Here is a 14,955-nt window from a genome sequence, read left to right on the forward strand (position 1 = left end):
GATGGGTTACTGGTCAGTGTTGTCCCCGCTGGCACCCCCAAGACATACACTGGGACATCTGGCTCTTGGCTGTCATCTCCCTTCCTCGTTGGCAGCCTATGAGGTGTCTGTGTCCCCATCTGGTCTCTGCTTGGAAGGGCCAAGAAAGTTTTGGCTGTGGCCTCCCCTCGTCATAACTGGGACACCCCTCCAGGCCCTCCTTGGCTGCTCCCCCCAGGGCGCTGGGGCCAGGAAGCTCGATGGGCTGCCTCAGGCCCTCACTGCAGAGCCACCACCGCCTCCCTGTCTACTGTCACCTCTCCTCCTCAGGGCACAGGGTACATGGGGGCCGCACCTCTCCCAGGAAACAAGATCCGGGTGCCCCCTGCAATCAGCTCCCCACCCCAACCCCCACCCAACATGGGAGTGCTCCCACAGGACCAGAACACTCTTCTCTCCTTCCCAGCCAGATGCAATTTTAACCTGGTCTATCTGTGCTGAGGGGAAACACTCCCCGGGCAGAGGGCATTCCAGGTTCACCGTTTATGATAGGACTTAGGCTTTGGAAGCTCTAAAGCTAAGATTAACTTCTCTTGTTTCTCTTGTTTCCCAGCCTGGGGTGACAAGGCCCCACTCTGTGCTGAGAACAGGAAGAGTCCCCCCTCTGGGACAGGTCCATGAAGGCATCAAGACAGCTGGTTGGAGAGCTAAGGGCAGAGGCCAGGAAAGGCTGCTCTGCCCCCCTGAAGGCAAGTGGATGTGGAATTTGGGAGCCCGGCCCAGCAGTGGGTGCATGAAGCCCCGGGGCCTTTCGGGTTCTCTGTGTTTATGTCCCAGTTGCTGTCCCTGCACACTCAGGAAAGCTTTAAGCCCCAGCAGTAACAAAGCCATGCTCAGGGGACCCAAGAAAAAGGTTGTTCACACCAGAGCCAGGATGTCTAAAGGGGCACAGACCCCTGGGTGGCAGGAATGAGGGGAAGAGACCCCAGGGAGAGAGGAAGCCGTGGTCCCGGTTTAACTAATGTAAGGGGGAGTCCTCGTAGGTCTCTCCATCCAGGAAGAGCTTGCAGATTCCAGACAACGGGCTCCTTTGCCTACTCGTGTCAGGAAGTGTGACCTGGCCCCTGGCAGGCTCCCAGATTCTGAGGTCTTCAGAAGGACGGATGGCGTCAGTCAAGTATCTTTCAGTTCCAAGTGACCAGAGCCCCCCTGTGACTGTCTTAATCACAAGAGGAAATGTGCTGGCTCACAACTGAAAGTCGAAGGAGCTAAGCCAGCCACTCCGAGCAGCCTGGGCTTTGCAGGAACTGCTGCCCATGAGGCTCCGAGGCCCAAGGTCAGATCAGGAAGTGCCTGAAGCTGCTCACATGGCCAGGGTCTGGCTGAGACAAAGCCAACCCAGACTCTTGAGGGTCCTGGAGCCCAGAGGTGCACCAAGCTCTGCCGCCAGCTTCTGAAGTTGTCTCAAAAAGCAACCCCTCCCATGAGAATGTCCAGAATCAAAAAGTCAGATAACAAGTGTTGGTGAGAAGTGTGGGGCGGCTGGGAATGTACAGGGGCGTGGCCCCCGTCGAAAACAGTCCGGCAGCTCCCCCAGTACGGAGTTAGCAAACGGCCCAGCAATTCCACTCCTAGGAATGCACCCAGAGAAACGAAAACATATATCCACACTGAAACGTGTACACCAATGTTGACAGCAGATTATTCATAACACAGATGCTCCTCGATGTACGATGGGGTCACATCCCAATAAATCCATTGTAAATGAAAATTTAAGTCAAAAATGCATTTAAGACACCCAAGCTACCAAACGTCATAGCTCAGCCCAGCCCACCTTAAATATGCTCAGACACTGACATTAGCCTACAGTTGAGCAAAATTATCTAACACAAAGCCCATTTTATAATAAAGTGTTGAATAGCTCGTGTAATTCACCGAATACTGCCCTGAGTGTCAGAGGCAGAATGGTCGTCTGGGTCCTTGAAGTGTGGTTTCACTGAGTGCGCGTTGCTTTCACACCATCTCAGAGTCAAAGATCGTAAGTCGAACCATCATAAGCTGGGGACTGTCTGCGGTCCAAAAAAAAGGTAACAACAACTCAAATGTTCATCAGCTGATGAATGGGCAAACAGAATGTGGTCGGTCCACACAGTGGAGCATCACTCGGATGCAAAAGGAATGAAGCACTGACACGCGCTCCAGCATGAATGAGCCTGGAAAACATTATGCGAGGCGAAAGGAGCCGGCACAGAAGATCACTTACCGTGTGACTCTGTTCATACGAAATATCCAGAACCGGGAAATCGACAGCAACAGAAAGTAGGTCAGTGGTTGGAGAGATAGGAGGATGATAGCTAAAGGATTTCTCTTGGAGGTGACGAAAATATTCTAAATTGACTGTGATCATGGTTGCACATATCTGTGAATATACCAAAACCATTGAATTGTATACATTAAGTGGGCAAATTGTATGGTATATGAATTATATCTCAATAAAGCTGTTTTAAAAAAAGGAACTCCTTGTAATCCTTGCAACCTGACTCCTAGGAGGGTTCAGGAGCCAGAGTCTCTCCTAGGATGGAGAGCCTAGTCCCCGCCAGGCCACTGCCCCATTCTCCTACCTCGTCCCCCACTCCGCTACCTCTTCCCCCACATCCCCAAGGGCTGGGACAAAATGCTGCCCCACGCCCGGGAGCTTGAGTGGGAGCCTCGTCCCCACACCCCATGGGCTTGGAGATGAGTCTCCCACACTCAGTGGGATCCAGTCGGTCTCTCTGCAGCCCTCAGAGAGCCAGGGCCCCTGAAGGACTCTTCTACGCCCATGTTCTGCACAGCCTGCCCTGTGTTGGCACCACCCAGAGACTCAGGCTTTGCCTTCACCGAACCTCCTTGGCCCTGCTGGCCAGGCCACGCTGCCAGCCACGCAGTGCACCTCTGATTCTATCCCCTCTCCAGCCCGGGCCTGCGGCCCCCACCATCGCCTGCAGGATCATGCCTGCTTGCCCTTCGCCAACCTCACTGGAATCCCGCCCTCCTGCACCTGGTGGGGTCACGCCTGCAGCTCCTGGTCCCCCACTTCTGCTCTGACACCCTATCCAGCCAGAGTGCCCCCTCTCTGCCACTCACTTGCTGCCCAAGACAACCACAAGGGTAACCCTTGTGTGTGAACCTTTGTGTGCTTCCACTCGAGGTCACCAGCCTTCTGGAGCCCTGCAGCGGGAGACGCTTCAGACAGCGTGGTGACAGCACTTAGGCAGTGTCCCCTCCAGCTGACAATGCCCCGTCTCCCCAACAGGAAGTTCACAGCTCACCCGACCTCAGGAAAGCTTGGCCCAGGTGCCCAGGAAGAGGACAAGGATGCCCCCTGCAGCATCATTTGTAATTGTGAAAAGCTAGACGCCATCCCAGTGTTCATCAGGGGGCACTGGGTGGCTAACCACGAGATCGAGATCGTAGAGACAGCAGCCCAGGGCAGCTTGGGGATGGCCCAGACCCACGGGGATCTGAGCAAACAGGCTCAACAACATATTTGAGTGAAAAAAAACCACAAGAGGCTGAATGACACAGTATGGTAACTTTTAAGAGAGGGGAAAAAATCCACACAGAGGATTCCTTCTTTTAAGATATCTATATATTTGTAAAATCAAGAGGGAAAAAAATATTAATAGTAGTTACCTCTGGGAAGGGTAGAACGCCCTGGGACTGGGGCTGGTGGGTGCATGAGGCTTTCCCTGTAATGTTCTAATTTTTTCAAAAGCAGAATAAATGCTTGAATGACACGCGTAATTTATAACTGGAGAAAGACAAAGAATTCCCATAGCTGGGCCACATGCCCTGTGCCAGCCTCGCTGCTCGGCCTCCCTGGAGGGCCCCCTGGCCCCCACCCCTCGGGCCCCCTTCACAGCTCTGCCCCTCGGTGGCCCCTGAGCTGCAGGCTGTTAGATCTTCCATTTAAAACTGCTCTTCCGCACTGCACTGGGGAGTTCCTTATTCCCTTTCAGATGTAACTGTCTGTCACCAATAATAGTCTTTTTCGATTTCATTTCCTTCAGCTCCTGCCAGCCACTCTGAGAGCTTCCTCCCCATCCCTGCTGCCCCCCCCAGCCCCAAGTCAAGGGAAAAAAATACATTTTTGCCTTTACTATGATGTATGCGATCCCATAAAATAGTGAAACAGATATGAAAGGTTGAGAGAAGGTAGATAAATGGCTCCTATTATTCTACCAATCAAATGAAATACCTCTCCACGTCCTCATTTGAATGATAATAAAACTCGGAGAGGCTGCTGGTTCACCGTTGTCGTCGCTGGCTGTAGCTTGAGCCGCGGAGCCACAGGCCAAGGTAACCTTGGGGTGTCCTCTGCAGTCGGCGGGGCCTGCGTTCCCTCTCCCGCACCCCCGGCCAACCCTCCCCTTCCTGCCCCGCCTCCATCCCGCCGCCGTTTGTCCAGCCCCCACTAGCAGAACAGCCCCCGGCCCCCGCCCAGGTCCCCAGGGCAGAGCCTGGGCCGCAGAATCAAAACCCACCGTCCCCCCGCCCCCGGGAATGCTCTCCTCTCTGCCACAGCCTTGCCTGCCGGGCTAGGCGGTCACCTCCCCCGGCCGTTCCCACTCCCCCGCTGCAGCCTCAGTGAGGGCCCGTGGCCTGTGTCTTGTTCTGTCCCGGCTGCTGCACTCTGCGTTCCTGGCGGGCAGCGGCCAAGTGGGACTGCCCGAAGCACCTGCGCTGTTTCATTCGTCTCATGTACATTTCGGGTACGTGCGCGAAGCCCCTCCCGTGCTCAGATGCCGGGTCACAGGAGGAAGAGGTGGGACGCCCTCCCCAGTAGCAGCCGCTCCGCTCCCTAGCTGCGGGCTGCAGGTGAGGCCACCGCCCTTTCTGAGATGACAATAGTGAGGACTTACATTGTTTCTCCCTCTTGCAATGTACAGTTCCGTTTCCCTGGGTTGGAGGCACCTCCTGTAAGCCCTTGCCTGGCACCACTCCCCGACCCCCCCCAACCGGGGCACACCTGTGACTTTTGCCTTCCCTGAACTGCCCCCCCCTTTTCGGAGAGCAGCGCGGGAGGACTCACCCCTTGCCCACCACAGGCTGGGTGGCAGGCTGTCAATCAGGAGCGCCCCGCCCGTGGGCACTGCTGGGGAGGCCAGGCACACCCTCTTTGCGATTCTGAATCTTCAGCAGAATTTCTCCTGGGGGCCACACCCAAAGAGACATCATCTCAGTTCTCACTACTTCGCTCCCCAGCGTTGCCCTGACTTCTGCCCTTTCCTTCCCATGAATTCCCCTTTGCTTAAGGTGGCTAAAGTCCGTTTCTGGCACAAGGACTGACCAGATAAGGACAATGCCCCAGGTTGGTCTCCAAGGCATCGGGACTTCCCTATCATCTCACAGAGCTGCAGCAACTCCTCGCCCACCTCCCCTCCATTAGGGCAGGGACTGTCTGCCTCTCTCTCCCCCCCAGATCCCCAGCCCAGGGATGCAATCAGTGACAGTGGATGGAAGAGGAGTAAGGTACCCATTTTAGAGATGGGGAAGACGAGCCCCAGAGGGCAAGTGACAAGTCAGGACGCCGAGACTCTTCCCTCTTCACCGGTTGCTCTCAAGTACCAGACTGCCCCTCTCCTGGGCTTTCCCCATGCCAAGAAGGGGCAGGAAGCAGAGTCCAGGGTAGAGTCTCCTAAGAGACAAGCTGGTGCTTAAGCCTCCGATCCCTGAGGGCCAGGAACACCAGCCACGGGATGCAAGGTTAACCGATTGCAAGCAACAGAAACCTTCCAGAATACACTGGGAGGCTGTCAGGCGGCTCACGGAGTTGACAGGAGACACAGAAACCCTGCCCTGGGAAGGACGAGGAGCACGGCTGCTTGGATCCAGCTCCAGCCATTTCTCAGGCCTTGTAACAGGACTCTGGTCAGGGCACAAGGCCCCAGACAGAGCTGGGCTGGCTAGCCACACCCCAGACATGTGGCCCTCCTTTAGGCAGCATAAGGCCTTGGGGGATAGTCCCCACTTTCCATCCTCTGCACATGATGGAGGAGGAGGAGCCCCCAAAACAAACACAGGTGGAATGGATCTGCCACAGCTGAAGCCCTGGAAGCCAACCAGCCAGGCCAGCCTGGCTTGGCCTCCAAAGGGCTGCTTTGGGGCTGGGGACACAGCCCACCCCCACTGCGCAGGCTCACAGCAGGATTAGAATCACAGGCTTGGACAGCTGACGGGTTTTGTTGGGGACTGAAGCTGCACACTTTGCAGTTGGGGACCTCAAGGCCCGTGGAGAGACAGTGACAGAGCCCAGGCCTTCCCACCCCACCAAGGGGCTAGCTCTGAATGAGGACCCCTCCACCAGGGAGGAGGCAGTGCGAGCCAGTGACAGTTGCTGTGAGCCACGTGACATTCTGCAGGGCACCCTTATGTATAAAATGAGGCTACTTCACAGAGCTATCATAAGCATTAAACAAATACTAAATTTATTTATTCATATGCAAATACTTGGAATGGAAATGAAAACATATGTCCATGCAAAGATTTGTACATGAAAGTTCATAGCAGCTTTATTCGTAATCTCCCCAAACTGGAAACAGCCCAAATGCTCCGTCACCTGGTGCATGAATAAAGGGGCTGTGGCATCTGTGCACAGTGGAGCACTACTCAGCAATAAAGGAGCAAATGCTGACCCTCCCGACAACACGGACGAGTCTTTGAAGAATCACGCTAAGTGACAGAAGCCAGACTCAAGGGGCTACATCTGTATGATTCCACATATCATTCATTATTTGCGGTAATGTTCTGTGAGGTCCCCGGGAACACTGAACTCGCCAGAACTGAAGCATCACCCCCAGGCAAATGCAGGGTGGGGTTCCTGCGAGCCTCTGCTCGCCATATTCTTGTCAACTGATCAATCCATACTTTGGTGGTATGTGTGCTTCTGTTTAAAGACACCCTATTTAACAAATATTGTTGATTTATTGGCACTGAACTCATGGCCAGCGGCACTCTGACACAAGCCTGAACAAAGCTTCTCTAACTCATGCATTTTCTCTGTAAGGTGCACACGACCTCCTTGCATTTAGGACACCAGCCAGCGCTTCAGCCCTATGATTGGGGCCATTTTAACAGCAAAATTCCCAACAGAAAACACAAAAATGTGGAAAAAGTGGCACTAGACAGACTGCAAAAAAGACACTTGTTTTGTCTGAGAGCTGAAACACGGAGGCAGAGTGTCTCTTTGTTCAATGTCAGCTGGAAACGCACATCGAATGAATCAAATTTTTCAGAGATCTGCAAATGTCCATGAATGACCACAAAAGCACCCTGAGTGTTGATTTTGGAGTTACAAATAAATTTTTGCAGGTGGGCAAATTCGCAAATATGGAATTTGCAAATACAGAGGATTGACTGCTTATGAAATTCTAGAGAAAAAAATCTAACCTGCGGTGCCAGAAAGTAGCTCGGTGGTTGTCTGGCATCAGGGAAGGAGCCACAGGACACTGTCTGGGTGACTGAAATGTTCTCTATCTTGACTATAGTGTCTATGTGGGGAAATAAATTTATAAAACTCATTGAAATATGCACTTAAAATGGGTAGATTTTATTGTTTGCAAATTATACTTCAATTAATTTAACTTTACAAAAACTACTTGGCATGATGTCTGATCATTCCTCTGCTTCTCTTGGGATCTTGGGACCAGTTCCCTTGGAAGGGTCAGTACAGGACAGACAAAGAGGGAGGGATGGCCAGCTTGGGCCACATTCGGAAGTGGTTTTCATCTCGCCCCACCCATGGGAGAGCATTTTGGACCCAGGCCTTCAACATCTGCCTCTCTGTCCTGCTGTGTCAGTCAGGACTGTTGGTTGCAGATGACAGAAACCCAGCTCAGCCCCCTTAGACAAAACAATAGCTCTGCCATAAGGCATGGCTACACCTAGGGAGGGGCTCAAGTGACGTCACCAAGCCAAGGTTGGCCACCCTGTCCTGACAGTGTTTCTCTGGGTTGGCCTCACTCTGGGACCATGGGCAGGAAAATGGTCACCAGCAGCTTCAGAACTCCAAGGGGAGGGAGTGTCTCTGTCCCAGCAAAGACCCAGGAGCAGGCATTCTTTGCCCACCTCTCCATGGCCAAGGGCATGGAACATGCTGCTGTCAGGCCTGGGTCCTGTGACTGCTCCCCTTGAACAATATGGACCACGAGTGGGGGAGGCTCCTTCCAAAAGGAAAATCCAGGTGCCATCACCAGAAGATGGAGGGAGAGATGGGGGCCAGGCAGAAAGAGTAGGTGCCTGACACCCAGTTTGCCTTGAGCCAGGCCTACTTTCCTGAGTGTGTCATATACACATCAAGAACCCAAACCTGGCAGAGGATAGACAGGAAGTGGAAATGAAACTTCTGACTCTGAGTAGCCCAGGCGAAAGAGCAAGGAGATTTCCTGGGGCCCAAGCCTCTTCTCCCTGCACCTCCCACTGGCTAGAAGACACTGCCTGACTTGTTGCCCAACTCCCTGGTCCCAATCCAGAATCCAGGAACCATCTATCCCCCTTGCCACAGAGATTCCACTGACCTAAGCATCTTGTCTCTGTTTTAGGGTTAACACCAATTATTGTGAAAACTCTTTTCCTGGCATCCCAAGAGCTTGCTCATTCCATTCTGGTCTTAGGGAAGTATTATTGTGTCTATCTTTTCGGCAGGTCCATGATCAACAAAACGTCTTGAGCACCAGCGAATTTCTTCAGACTGTAGCTATTAGAGGATCAGTTCTGTCCCTGCCTCTTTCAAGAATCTTCTTTGTGAACACAATGAATTTTTCTTCAATTTAATATTAATAAAATATATTAAGTACCTGCTTAACTGGAAACAAGAGGAAAGAGATAGTCCCTGCCTTTGTCTCTTCCCTTTTCATCTTTATACTTCTTGTTTATTTTCTTGTGTTATTGCATTGGCTAGCACTCCATTACAAAGAGTCAACACCCTTGTCCTATTTGTGCTGCTAATGTTTCAACATTAAGTATATTCAGTGTGTCTGGTAGATGTCCTTTGTCAGGTTAATGAAATTACCTTTTATGTCTGGTTCCTAAGAAAGAGTGATTTTTTTAAATCATAAATTGATGCTGAAATTTATCAAATGCTTTTTCTAGATTACATATTACTGGGCTCTGTAATACAAAAGCTACAATATACTTTTCCCTAGTAGAGGTAGAAGCTTAGAGGAGGGGTCAAGAAGGACCAGGGACAGCTGGTAAAGGAAGACACATTTGAGTAGATCCCCCAAGGATGTGAAGAAACGACCAGGAGTCAGTGGGGGGTGGCATTTTGGGTTGGGGGAATCCCTGGGGGACTCCCTAAGCAAGGACACAGGATTGTGACCATGTCTTCTGAGATGGGACTAGTCTGGTGTGGTCCTCGCTCGTGAGCCCCTCTCCTGGCTTGTGAGCACCTGCGTAGGGGGGGTCCAGGGCACACCTCAGCCCCACAAACCATAACAGCAACATCCACTCTGGGTATTCCACAGTGAGGTCAGCACATATGGCAAAAATCGAAAGAATAGTCATGATCACCCTTAAAAATTACTTAAATTGCCCATAAAAAACATATGTGGGTTTTATGTCTAAAACCCTGAAAAAATTCTAGAGTGCTGCAGCTTCCTGCCAGGCTGACTGTATCCTGCTTTGGTACTGAGCTTCGCTGTATAACTTTAACACCCATTAACAGATCTTAGCTGCTGGGACAATTCCCTGAGTTGGGCTCTCAAGTCAGCTAGAAGTTAGACGATGCAGGAGGTTGCAGTGCCGTGCGTGCGGCAGGGACTGGATGCCTCTCCCAGGGTCTCCTCTAGGTCTGGCTGAGGCTGGCCGGGACGCCTGGGGGCTTCCCCTGCCCCATTTGCATGCACAGTGACCAGGCAGTGATGGGTGTCTTCCACATCTGGCTTCCCCGGGTCCTTGGACGCAACTGACCCAGGCAGGACCTTGCTCTCTGCCTTTGTGTGTGGCCAACACCACCTCAGGAAAGGAGGCCTGTCTGCCAAGACCCCTCAGACCTCGCAACTAGGCTCTGGCCTCGACATGACTCTCCTTGCTTTACGGCCACCAGTTTACCAGTTCATGTGCTCCTCGTGGGCCACCCTCCAGCCACAATGGCCCCTTCTTTTTCCTAAAATGCCCAAACTCATTCCTACCTCTGGACCTTTGCATTGCCTGATCCCTTTGCCTGGAATGCTTTTCTTTCTCACCATCCAGGCCTCAGCTCACATGTTGCCTCCTTGGAGAGACCTCCCCAGAACTCTTTTTAAATAGTACCTCAGTTCTGTCACCTGCATCATGTCACCATCTATGTTCCCTACCCATGGAAGAAGATCTTGGCTGTCTTGGTCTCCTTGCATGGGCACCAGTGCCTGGCAGTGTCTGCACATGGTAAGCACTTCATGCCCACTGCCTCCCCGAGCAATAGAGCCCTGTCTGCCCATGGCTGCCCAAGCTGGCCCTGAAATGTCTCCCTCCCTGCCCCACGCTGACTGACCAGGGCACTGCCTAGCCTTCCTCGATGCCATCCCAGAACTCGAGCTCCACCTCCTAGGCCAGCCCCTGGCCCCAGGGCCTGCTCCTGCCCCAGTGTCAGCTGAATTCCAGGGCCACTCTGTCCACCTGTCCACTTGTCCTGCTCTCCGCACCTCCCTCTCCTGTCCGTCCCTCCGCCCAGTGTGGGCCTTGGGTGATCGTCCCTCAGCGGCGCCTCCCGCCCCATTCATCCCCATTAGCCGCTGTCCAGGCCCGGCCGCAGGGAGATCAATTACCAGCGCGGGGCGCTGAACCGTGCTGATGAGGATGTACGCGCTGCCGCTGCGGGCGGGAGGGGCAGGAGGGCCGGGGTGGAGACTGAGTGGGGGCTGCCTCGCTGGACGCTTGGTGGCCAGCCTGCCTCTGGGGGTCCTGGAGGATCCTGTCCCCCAGGAACCGCAGTTTAGCTCAGGCTACGTGACAGAGCTGAGGACACCACCTGGCTGGGCGAGAGGCCCGGTCCCTCCCTGGCTCCCACCCCTCTGAGCCGCTGCTCAGGCCCTTCCCTCTGTCCAGAGTGCCCTGCCTGTGTCTGCCCCACACCCCAGGGGCCCCAAGGCTCCTGGACCACCAGCTCCCTCTCCCCAGACAGAAGGCCACTCTGGCCTCTGGCTCCCCGCCCACCACCTGGCTGTCTGTAATCCCACCCATACTAGATTGTTCTGATCTACACGGAAAGATGCTCGACCTCTCTCATAATAAGAGCCATGCAGAGGAAAACCACGAGGAGAGATCGTGTTCTTCTACCAGATTGGCAAAGATGAAATGGGTGGGTGAACACAGAGCCGGCCCTGGCCGCTGCCCGCGGGAGGGAAGGTGCGGCCTTACGTTACCCCTTACCCCTGCGCTGCGGATCGTCTGACCTCTGCGAGGGCAATTTGGCAATAACTACCTCAATTAAAAATGCACATGCCCTTTAACCCAGCAGCTCCCTTCCAGGCATTTATCCCATGGAGATACGTTCACTGCCTGGAAACACCTTGCATGTCCCTCGGGAGGGCTGAGTCAATCCTGCCAGGTCCACACAGCGGGCCGCGCTCCGACTGTCAGGCAGGCTGCCGCGTACCTGTCTCCTGCAGTTGCTACAAGGAGTTCATCGGTTACGATACATCAAGCATTCCTAGGAGTGTCCAGCACACAGTAAGTATAAATCCTTGCTATTATTATTGGTGTGCTGTTGTTGAAAAGAATTGGGTGCATCTATACATACCGATATGTACTTATCTCCCAGAAATGCCAGCCAGTGAAAAATGCAGACAGCAGAGCATCGTGTACAGAGCTCCGGTGAGCATGCAGGTCCGTGGATGTTGTTCTGACTCGCTTTGATTCTCAAGGAGATCTGCTTTCTAATGCGTAGGCCATCTCTGGGTGGGCACAGACAGGACTTGGCCACAGCCGCTGTCCCGGGGAGCGGGAGGGAACCGGGGGACAGGGGTGAGAAGGGATTTGCACTTATCTTTCCATGCAATTTGCAGTTTTAACACCTGCCTGTACCAACTATTTGAACAAATACATCACCTTTAAAGACTGGTGACATGCCGTCCGCATCCTCCAGGCTGCGAGCCCCTTGAGGACAGGGATGGATGTGTTGGAGTCACTACCGAATTCCCGGAGCCCAGCATGACCAGGCACACAGAGGAACTTGGCAAATGGTGGCCTCTGGGCGAGCCGACTGGAATTCCATGTGACCTTTCTGCAGGGGACCCCCACCCCAGGCGTGATTCTGGGGAGAGTCCCGCAGATTGGGACAGGAGCACGCTGGAGCAGCCTGGGAAGGGTCTGGCCATGAGGAAAGCAGCCCTGTGGTGGGGCAGACCTAGAGCACCACCTCCCAGAAGGGACGATCCCCAGAAGGCCCAGGTGTGCAGGTGCGTCCGGGCCTCCGGGCACCTATGGCAGCCCCCAGTCAAGGGCTGGATCCCTGGGCCACAGCAGAGGCCCCTCTGCATGCAGGTGCTGACGTCCCCGTGTCTCCGCATAGCTGCCAAGGGGACCAGGGAGACGCTACCATGTCAACAGCCTTGGCAGTGCCACAGGGCTCACTCTATGGCTTTCACACCTCCAATGGGCTGAGGTGTGGGTCCCCAGCTCTGTGGCAGTGCTGCCCTTCGAACCAATGTCTGGGCTGAGGAGCAGAAATGAGGACCCTGGGCCCACGCACGGACCTGCTGGGGCCACCTCTGCCGTCAACCCTGACTTGGGGCCACCCTCTCCTGTATCCCTCTTCCTCCTGCCCAGCAAGGCAGTGGCCACTCCAGCCAGAACCCCAGAAGAGAGGGGTTGGCCGTACCTGGAACCAGAGCCTTAGCACAGAACAGCCCGCCTGTCCCCCATCCATCGGGTGGAGAGGCAAACCCGGCTCCTCCCTGCTGGGGATACCCCTGCAGTCATGACGGGAGCCAGCTGCGCTTGCGTGGGCACGGCTAGGTCTTCAAAACACATCGTGGGGAGGCGGAAATGCAAGCTGCAGTGAGATGGGGACTGCCCTGCCATCAGGGCACACAGGCAGCGACACTCAGCGTTTTTACAGGGACACCAGATGAGCGCCAAAGTTTGAAAATATATAAGGTCCAGGAAGATACGTAACATAGCCCACAACTGCGATGGCACACTGGGGTGGGGAGGACAGAATAGGGCAGAAATGGGAACCCGAGTTCCGTCCATTTTCTAAGTAGAATGGGCTCTTATTTTCCCCCGTGCTATCAAAAATATTTTAAAATTCAAATGCTCCATCTGGCGCTCTCCACGGGAGGCCCCCCCTGAGAGCCCCCACCCGCCCTGCGCCCCTTGCCCGCTCCAGCGGTCCCACAGCGCCTGCCCCTCCGACAGGTGTGCCTCGCCTCTGCCTGCCTTGCCCGCCCGGTCGCCAGACTCCAGTCCATGAAGCGAGTCCCACCCACTGCCCGGTTTTATATAGCTCAAGAGCTAAAGATGGTTTTATGTTTTTTAATGGTTGAAAATCAAAAGAGGCCGGGCGCGGTGGCTCACGCCTGTAATCCTAGCACTCTGGGAGGCCGAGAAGGGAGGATCACTTGAGCCCAGGAGTTTGAGGTTGCTGTGAGCTAGGCTGATGCCACAGCACTCTAGCCCCGGCAACAGAGTGAGACTCTGTCTCCAAAACAAAAAGAAAAGAAAATGAAAAGAAAGATGATATTTCATGACACATGAAAATTACATGAGGTTCAAATTTCAGGGTCCCTAAGTACATTGTCGGGACATACCCACTCCCGTTTGTTCTCATCTGGCCTGCAGCTGCCTTCTGCCCTGAAGGTGAGGCGGGGCCTCGCAGGGCCCTAAAGCCTAACACACTTACGTCTGGCCCTTTGCAGACAGTCTGCCATCCCCTGGTCTGCACTGTGGGCTCTGTTTTGTTCCCATGTGTAGCCCAAGTGCCTACAACATGCCTGCACACAGTAGGTGCCCAGTAAATCTGGCTGAATGAGTGGGTGGAGGTGTATATGGGGGAGCACGTTGCTTCTGCCTCCTAGAGAAAGTGACGCGAGGGCGCTACCCCCCCTTCCGCATCTCTTCCTGGCAGACAGCACCACCCGCGGAGCCCAGGTGAGCTCAGGTCCCGCTGAGCACTGGGAGAGGTACCCATGGGGCAGGCAGTGTCGTGTGCTCCAGTCCCCGGGGAAGAGAGGGCAGAGGGTGGTAAAGCCTGGATTTGGCACCAACAGGGTGGCCCCCAGGTCTCTGGAATGGGGGCATGGACTTGCTTGGCCCTAGGGGTTGCCCCTAAGGAGCCTACCCCCGCAGCCCTTCCTGCCTGCGGGTTGTCAGCCTGCTGTGCTTGGGGCTGCAGTTTAGTGCCCTCTGGTGGTCACTGGGAGTGGCTGCTTCCAAGGCACACGTGGCCTTAGCCTCCCTGGCACCCCCAGCCTGGCCTCTACAATCCATCTGACCACCTCACCCAGAGATCCAGAAGCCACCAGCTTGGGCTCTTGGCCTCTTCCAGTTCCTCCCCCTCTCCCTCTCTCCCTCTGGGGTAGCCTGGTGCCACAGGATGGCCTCCTACTAAGCTGATGGGGGAGCTGCTGGTAGATGAGGCAGCCCAGGGCTCCTGGGGACTCTCAGGCTGCCAGACAATCCCCACCCCTGCCACTACCAGTGTGCACCCTATCCTAACAGAGCAGGAGGGTGGCCTTGGTCCCCATGGCCCAGGGACCCACCCAGATGGATGAACAGGGGGCAGCCTTACAAGCTTCCTTGTGTTTCTTGCATATCTGAAGAGGTTGCATTATTTGTGGGTAAGGGCCCCTTGGTACAAAGAGTTCTACTTTGGGGACAGGAAATTTGTCTCTAACCATGCCAAAACCCCACCTAGCAGTGATCATGTTCTTGTCACCACAACACACTGCACCACTAGCAACTGTTCCCTGTCTGCTTCCACCAAGAGACTGGGCTCTGGAAGGGCAGGGGCAA

At 54.4% G+C, this 14,955-nt stretch overlaps 1 long non-coding RNA gene across 1 annotated transcript; it reads right to left on the bottom strand.

Annotated features, from left to right (window-relative positions):
• Nucleotides 1-1,706: 1,706 nt before the first annotated feature.
• On the bottom strand, nucleotides 1,707-4,346 carry LOC123623476. The gene is made up of 3 exons (XR_006729864.1): nucleotides 4,220-4,346; nucleotides 2,243-2,398; nucleotides 1,707-2,048 (listed from the first exon to the last, which is right to left on the bottom strand). It is a non-coding gene; the product is annotated as an uncharacterized LOC123623476 (long non-coding RNA).
• Nucleotides 4,347-14,955: the final 10,609 nt, after the last annotated feature.

The sequence above is a fragment of the Lemur catta genome, chromosome 18 (genome assembly GCF_020740605.2).
Source record: "Lemur catta isolate mLemCat1 chromosome 18, mLemCat1.pri, whole genome shotgun sequence".
NCBI classification, from domain to species: domain Eukaryota; kingdom Metazoa; phylum Chordata; class Mammalia; order Primates; family Lemuridae; genus Lemur; species Lemur catta.